Source organism: Tupaia chinensis, unplaced genomic scaffold, assembly GCF_000334495.1.
Source record: "Tupaia chinensis unplaced genomic scaffold, TupChi_1.0 Scaffold000355_1, whole genome shotgun sequence".
In the NCBI taxonomy this organism is placed as follows: domain Eukaryota; kingdom Metazoa; phylum Chordata; class Mammalia; order Scandentia; family Tupaiidae; genus Tupaia; species Tupaia belangeri.
Genome location: NW_006159850.1, coordinates 2126028 through 2132708, shown reverse-complemented (window position 1 = coordinate 2132708; position 6681 = coordinate 2126028).

Below are 6681 nucleotides of genomic sequence, written 5' to 3'. Positions count from 1 at the left end.
GGGCGGTTCACCATCTTGCGTCGAGGGGTAGAAGAAAGGCCGCGGTGACAGATGTCCCCGCGCGTGGGTCCCATGCACACGGGCGCCAGGCCGCCCGGCACCTGTGATGAGCCAGGCCAGTGGGGCTCCCTCCACCACACTGCCAGTGCCCTGCTGCCACTCTCCTTCCAGGAGGACTGCCAGTGGCTCCCGGATTTCCGCGTGTCCGGGGCCCAGCCCGGCCCAGACGGGAGCTGCTACTGGGTGGCTTGTCATGTAACACCCGCTGCCTGGAATGGACACCCAGGGTTCGTGCCTGGGTGAGGGAGCCAGAACTGACACTGCCATGCCAGGATGCCCTCCCCACCGAGTCTCCCTGGGCAGAAGCTGGTGGGGACTGTGACCTCCCAAGTCAGCAACATTTCAGGGCATGTCGAGTGACCAGCTTAGGAGAGGCTGATGGCAGCTAGCAGGACGCATCGCTCCGGGCTGTGCCAGTGCAGGGGGAGGACAGCAGCCTTCTTCCCTGGTTGGAGCCACAGGTGGAAGTGCCGCCAGGATGCTAGAGCCCCGCCCCCCTGGGCTGAGGGGCTCCCGGGCCGACAGCACCTGGCCCAGCTTCAGGGGTCCTCCTGGTAGGACAGGGCCCGGGGCTGATCCTGGCCCTGCCGTTCACCTGGAAACCAGCCCTGCCCAGAAGACCGAGGCATCTTGAACACTCAGGTGCCAGTCAGTGTAGACGCAAGCAAAGCTAGACTGTGAGGTGTGGACACGAGAATGAGGGGGCGTGGCAGCCATGACCCCACAACCCCAGATTCTAGGCGATCTGGGCCACCCTTAGCTTGTCATCGAAGGGAGCTTTCACCGGAAAGGCTCTTGGAGCCAGGTACAGTTCAGGCTCTCGCCACCCGCACACATGTGACCACGCATGTCACCGCTGGGCCTGCCGTGGCGACCTGAGAAAGCCACTCGTGGCCTTCACTTGTCCTCCTCCACCGTCCTCTCCTCCCTAACTGCCAGCCCCTCACACACCAGCCCAGTGCTGGGGGCTTCAGGGGAGCTCTGCCCCCATGGGGTCACCCCTCACAGAGTCCCAGGGCACTGGGGGCCTCTCCCTCGGGAGCAGCACCTTTTCATCAGCCTGTGAGATGTGTGTCCACGATCCCAGCCGGACAGGGACAGCAGGGCAGGACCACTGGCCTGACCGACTGCCTAGAGCCCGTTCTTCCAGGAGGGCTCCCAGCCGCCTCGGGACTGCAGCCCCGCCCTCAGCTCCGGCTCGGTGGCCTGCAGGAGCTCCTCCCAGCCTCCAAGGGACAGGAAGATTCACAGCCCTCCTCTGTTTGGGGGCATTCTGTCAAAGAATGTGAAAACCATCTGAGGGTCTACGCCCTTGCAGGAGGGAGTGGTGGTGAAGCGCAGCAGTCCTGGCGGGGCTCCCAGGGGGGCCCAGGTGGCGTGGTGGACGGGCATGGGTCCTGCCTAGGCGGCCATAGGAGGGGAGGCCCCAGGCCTGCAGGGAGAGGAGTGAGGCCCCCAAGGGGAAGGCGCGAGATGGGCCTGGGAGAGCTGTTGACGGGGATCCTGGAGGGGAAGGGTGCTGGACAGGGCAGCAGGACGCAGCCCTCGGAACCTGGAGGGGAGGCAGGGCTGCCAGGAGCAGCCTTCAGGCCACCCACTGGGAGCAGGGAGGGCACCATCCCGCAAGGGCCCCTGCTCACTCCCTGTAGGGCGGGAGCCAGTCCCTCCATTCATCCAGGCCGGCTGTCACACGTGCAGGGCAAGTGCTTGGAAACGTGCGTGTGCACACGGGAGTGTAACAGGACCGCTGCTGCCATCCGCCATGCCTCGGGGCCTTGCTCGGGCACGCATATGTGTGGACATACATGTGCACACATGAGCATGTGGCGCGAACATACATGCACATGTGCACGCACCACAGAATAGCCAGGAAATGAGAGCCAGTGCTGGGGCCGGACTGTCAGCTCCCCTCCTGCCTCTGCCTTGGCCCTTGGGAGGTGCCTCAGTTCCCCGTATGTGGGATGGCGGGTGGTGACGGTACCTGCTCCCTCAGGCTATGGGGCTGTTACGTACAAGTCTCTACCTGGCAGAGCTAGCACATGTGAGGGAAACCACCACCCTCGCCCTAGCGCTCAGCAGCCCCTGACCGCCTGCCCTGTTGTTACTCCCCTCACTGCTCCCTCCTGGACTGGCTCCCTCTTTGGCCCTGGGTGGAGCACGAGGAAGCTGGGTGGAGAGACGGGCAAAGGCCCTCCCTGGGAGCCAGTCTGCTTGCAGACCTCATGCTCCAACAGAGAGGGTCACGGCGAGAGGTGGTGGAGACCCCGGTAACGGGGCCAGGCTCGGTGCTGCACCCACACGCCATTCCCCGACGTACACACCAACCATCACTTTGCAGACAGGAATGCGGAAGCCCAGGGAGGTGGCACAGCCCAGAGCAGTGTGGACTCGGCACCGTGGGTGCTCACGCAGCCTCCACACTCATGGCCACTCTCCACATTGCCCCAGGAACCCGGGGCATTTAAAAGCAAGCGCCACAGAAAACAACCTAGAAAACAGCCCTTTCTGGTTCAAAGCCCCCGCTGGGAGTGCCAGTGCCGAGGCAGACCTGCTGCCGCGTCAGCGTCGTCAGAGCAGGGCATTCACACCAAGACGCAGACGTGTGCAGGGGTCTAGGCTGTGTGGGTGACGCGACCCTGGTTTGGGGATGCTCTTCATGAGGACCCGAGGCCTGATGGGGAAGCCCCTCTGTCTGGGCGTCCCTGGAGCCTGGGAGGGGTGGTCGGCAGCTGGAAGTGGAGCAGGGCAGTGTCCCTGAGTAGCTCTGGGTGTGGCGTGCTGGTCCCTGCAGAGGATGTCGCCCCAGCCGCAGAGCCAGCCCCAGCTCGGGACAGCGAGCCTCGGAGGTCCTGTCATGAGCAGCCCCCGGCCACACAGCCGGAGCTCACCCCTCCAGCTCTCCACACCCTCCCAAACCAGGTTTCGCACCCCTGTTCCCGCCAGCTCACCCACCCTCAGGGAACGGCCCTTCAGCTGTGACCCCGAGAGCAGGGAGCTGCCCCATTGCACACAGCTCTTTCAGCAGCCTGGGGAGCTTTTATCAAACCCCACAAGATGGAGAAACTGAGGCTGCAAGAGGGAAAATGGCGTGTCCACTCCCCAAGCCGTCCACAGTGAGTGGTGGACCCCGCCTGGGTGACCCTGGCTGCAGTTCCCACCCAGGGCACATTCCGGAAGGCAGACTCCTGCCCCGGCTCTGCACACGTTCTGGTTGGTCACAGCTGGGAAGCAGGTTGGGGGTGCCCCCCCGCCCCATCCTCCTGCGGAGGGTCAAGAGCAGCTGCGGCCCTCTGGCCCTGGAGTGGAAGCTTGAAAGAGGATTTGCTCCCAGCCAAGCCCACAGCTCTTGGCCACCCGGGGCTGTCCCCGCCCGCGGTGAGGGCAGCTGCTCTCTGTCCCCAAGACAGGCCGAAGCTGCCTGAGTGACACTCTGGGAAGCTCCCCCACTTTCTCTCCCAGATTCCCCAGGGCAGCCAAACCCCAGGAATCTGCCTGCTTGAAGGAATCAAACCCAACACTTCACTGCCCATGCCCAGGGCCTGGAGGTCTCTCAGAGCAAGTTTACGAGGCCGCTTCTGGACTTGGTTACGGCAATCAGCCCCCCATCCCAAGCCCGCCCTCGGCCCCTCTGCCCTCGCCTGCAGGAATGGTGCTGGCGTGCTCTGTGACTGCGTTTCTTGCAGACACCGGACGCTGAGCAGAGCCCTGTCTCAGGGTGCAAAGGCACAGCTGTGCTGCACAGGGTCGCCTGCTCTCACACAGAGCCACTCACCTCTGCTCTGCCCAGAGCTCAGGCGGCCTCAGCCCCCACCTCTGAAGAGGGCGGAGACAGAGAGCCTCCTCACGGGCTGGGGTGAGGCAGTTAGGACGCCATGGGCACCGAGCCACCTGCCCAGAGCCCACAACTGTTCTCATGGTCGCCGGATCCTAAGGGGCCCAAGCTCCAGCTCTCATTCAGGAACTAAGCGGCCTTGCGACTCTAGCAAGCTGCCCCGCTCTGGCCCTCAGCCGTCTCATCCCTGCAGCAAGAGTGGCATCTGAGGGACCAGGCCACACAGACAACTCAGCATGGGACAAGGACAGCCCTCAGGGAATGGCAGTGGCTGTTACCTCCGACCCTGGGCTCTCAGCTCCTTTCAAGGTGCCCATCCTCCCAGGGTGGCCTCTTCTGTCCCTGCCCTGCCCCCACACCTGGCCAGTGGTCTTCAGCCACTCCCTCAGGGCCCAATGAGCCCGTCCATGTTCCATGGTGTGGATGGGCAGGTGCCAAGGAGACAGGACGGCTGTTCTGGCCATGGGACCAGCTGCGGGCGGGGAGGCTCCGGAACCCCTACTCCCTCAGTGGGTCGCGGGCTTTGATGGCCTGCCAGCAATGAGAATCTGTTTGCTTTGCCTTATCTGAGTGTCTAACATCAACATCAGCCACCCCCGCCCAGTAGGAGGTTATCGGTGGGCAGCCAAGTGCAGGGTGACCGCTCCCACATCCACCAAGCCTCTCTCCACTCCTGCTGAGGCTGGCAGTCCTCGGCACCCTGTGACTTGTGGGCCGCACCCCGCTCTGCCTCCACCTCCACACGGCTTCCCAGTGTGTGTCTGTGTCCAGGGGTCTCCTTTCTAAGCCCCAGGCACATTGGGCCAGGGCCACCCCGTGGACCCCTCTGGACTGGACCACAACTGCACAGACCCATTTGCGAGGCAGGCCACACTGGCGTGGAGCCACACTCGTCGGTGCTGGGGCAGGACTCCCAGAGGACACCATTCAGCCTGTAGATTTGTGATACTAGACCCACGCCCTGCCCACTTTGCCTGCCCTCCACAGTGACATCGCAACGTGGAGCTGCCACCCTCTGCGGTGGGCTAACAGGCACGGGAACATCGAGCCCCAGAGCACAAGCCTAAGCCCCACAGCACACAGAGTCATGGGTGGCCCAGAGCTAGGGTCTCCCTCTGGGCCCATCCTCATCCTCAGTGGCAGGCCAGGGACAAGGACTGTGCTGAGTCTGCAGGGCAAGGGATGAGGCCCCATCACCGAGCCCCAGAGCTGAGCTGGGGCATGAGTTCTCCAAATTAGTGTTCTGGGTTCTTGTGGTTTTAGCCTCACAGCCCTACAGGGTACATGGGTAGTTTCCTCTCCACCCTGCACTAAGATTCACAGAGGCAGCTCACTTGCTCAGTGTAGCACAGCTTGCTGGCACTAGGTAGGGGTCAGGCGGGGGGATGGGGGCATAGGTCCCCCACAGTTCCACAGCCTGTTCAAGTCCCCCAGATGACCCAGAGAACCAGCAGCCCTGCTCGTCTCCACAAACAGTAAAGCATGTACTTCAGTTTCCAGCCCAACTCTCAGTGAGACTCCATCTATGTCTGAGTAGACCTGGCCCTGCTCCTTTAACTGAAGAGCCTCTGCTCCAACCTCTCCTTCCAGCCCAATACCTAGTGAGCTTCCATACATGAGTGTCTAGACAGGTCTAGCTGCACAGAGGAACAGCCGAGTACTTCTAGGTCATAGAAAGCCTCAGCCCCCACTGAACTGCTACAGAAAGGGTGAGACCCATCTTCATAAATCTGATCGCACATCCCTTCCTGTGGATGTCATGCTGCAGAGCAGAGGAGGGGCTGGCGTAGAAGTGCCTCCCAGTAAATGGAGACATACGCGCTTACACTTGCAGCAAAAAGTTCCATCAACACAAGTGCAGTTTGCTTGCTGAGCATCAGGGAAACAGAACTGTAGAGACAGGGATAGTGCAGGTCATTCCTCCCACTAGTATGCTTCTAATGCTCAGAATTAACTCCAAGAAAAGAGAAAAAAACGTAAAATCCGCTGGATGACCAGAAACCACCGCAGAGGCACAAGGAATATGAGAAACCAAGAGAATATCACTCCTCTAAGGAAAAATAACTCTTTGTCATCCACAGACAATGGAACAATGGAACTCCTGGAAATGTCAGATAAAGCATTTAGAATATTCAGAATGACAAAGCTAACAGAGATACAAGAGAAGAAAGACAGCAAACTCCAGAAGATGCAGGAGAAAAGAGACGAGTTACAGGAGGTGAGGAAGTTCTTGCACGATCTGAAAGAGGAAATATACACCATAAAAAAAGAACCAAATGGAACTGTTAGAGATGAAGGCTGTAATACAGGAAATCAAAACTTCCCTTGAAAGTATTAAAAGCAGATTAGATCATGCAAAAGATCGAATCTCAAATGTAGAAGACAGAACCTCTGACCCAGAAAAATTCACCAAAGAGACTGAGAAAATAATCCAGAAAAATGAGAATGATATACAAGTAATAGCAGATACCATTAGACAGCCAAATGTCCAGATAATCAGTACTCCAGGAGGTGAAGACACTAGTAAGGGCATCGAGAATCTATTCCATGAAATCCTGGAAGAAAACTTTCCAAACCTAGAGAGGCATTCAAATATCTAGACCCAAGAAATACAAAGGACGTACATAGAATCAGCCCAGGACCTTCCCCAAGGCACATCACAGCCAGACTGACCAAAACCACAGACAGAGAGAAGATACTAAGATTGTAAGGGGAGAAACATCAAGTGACTTTCAAAGGACATCCCATCAGGCTAACATTGGACCTCTCATCGGAAACAATGCAAGCAA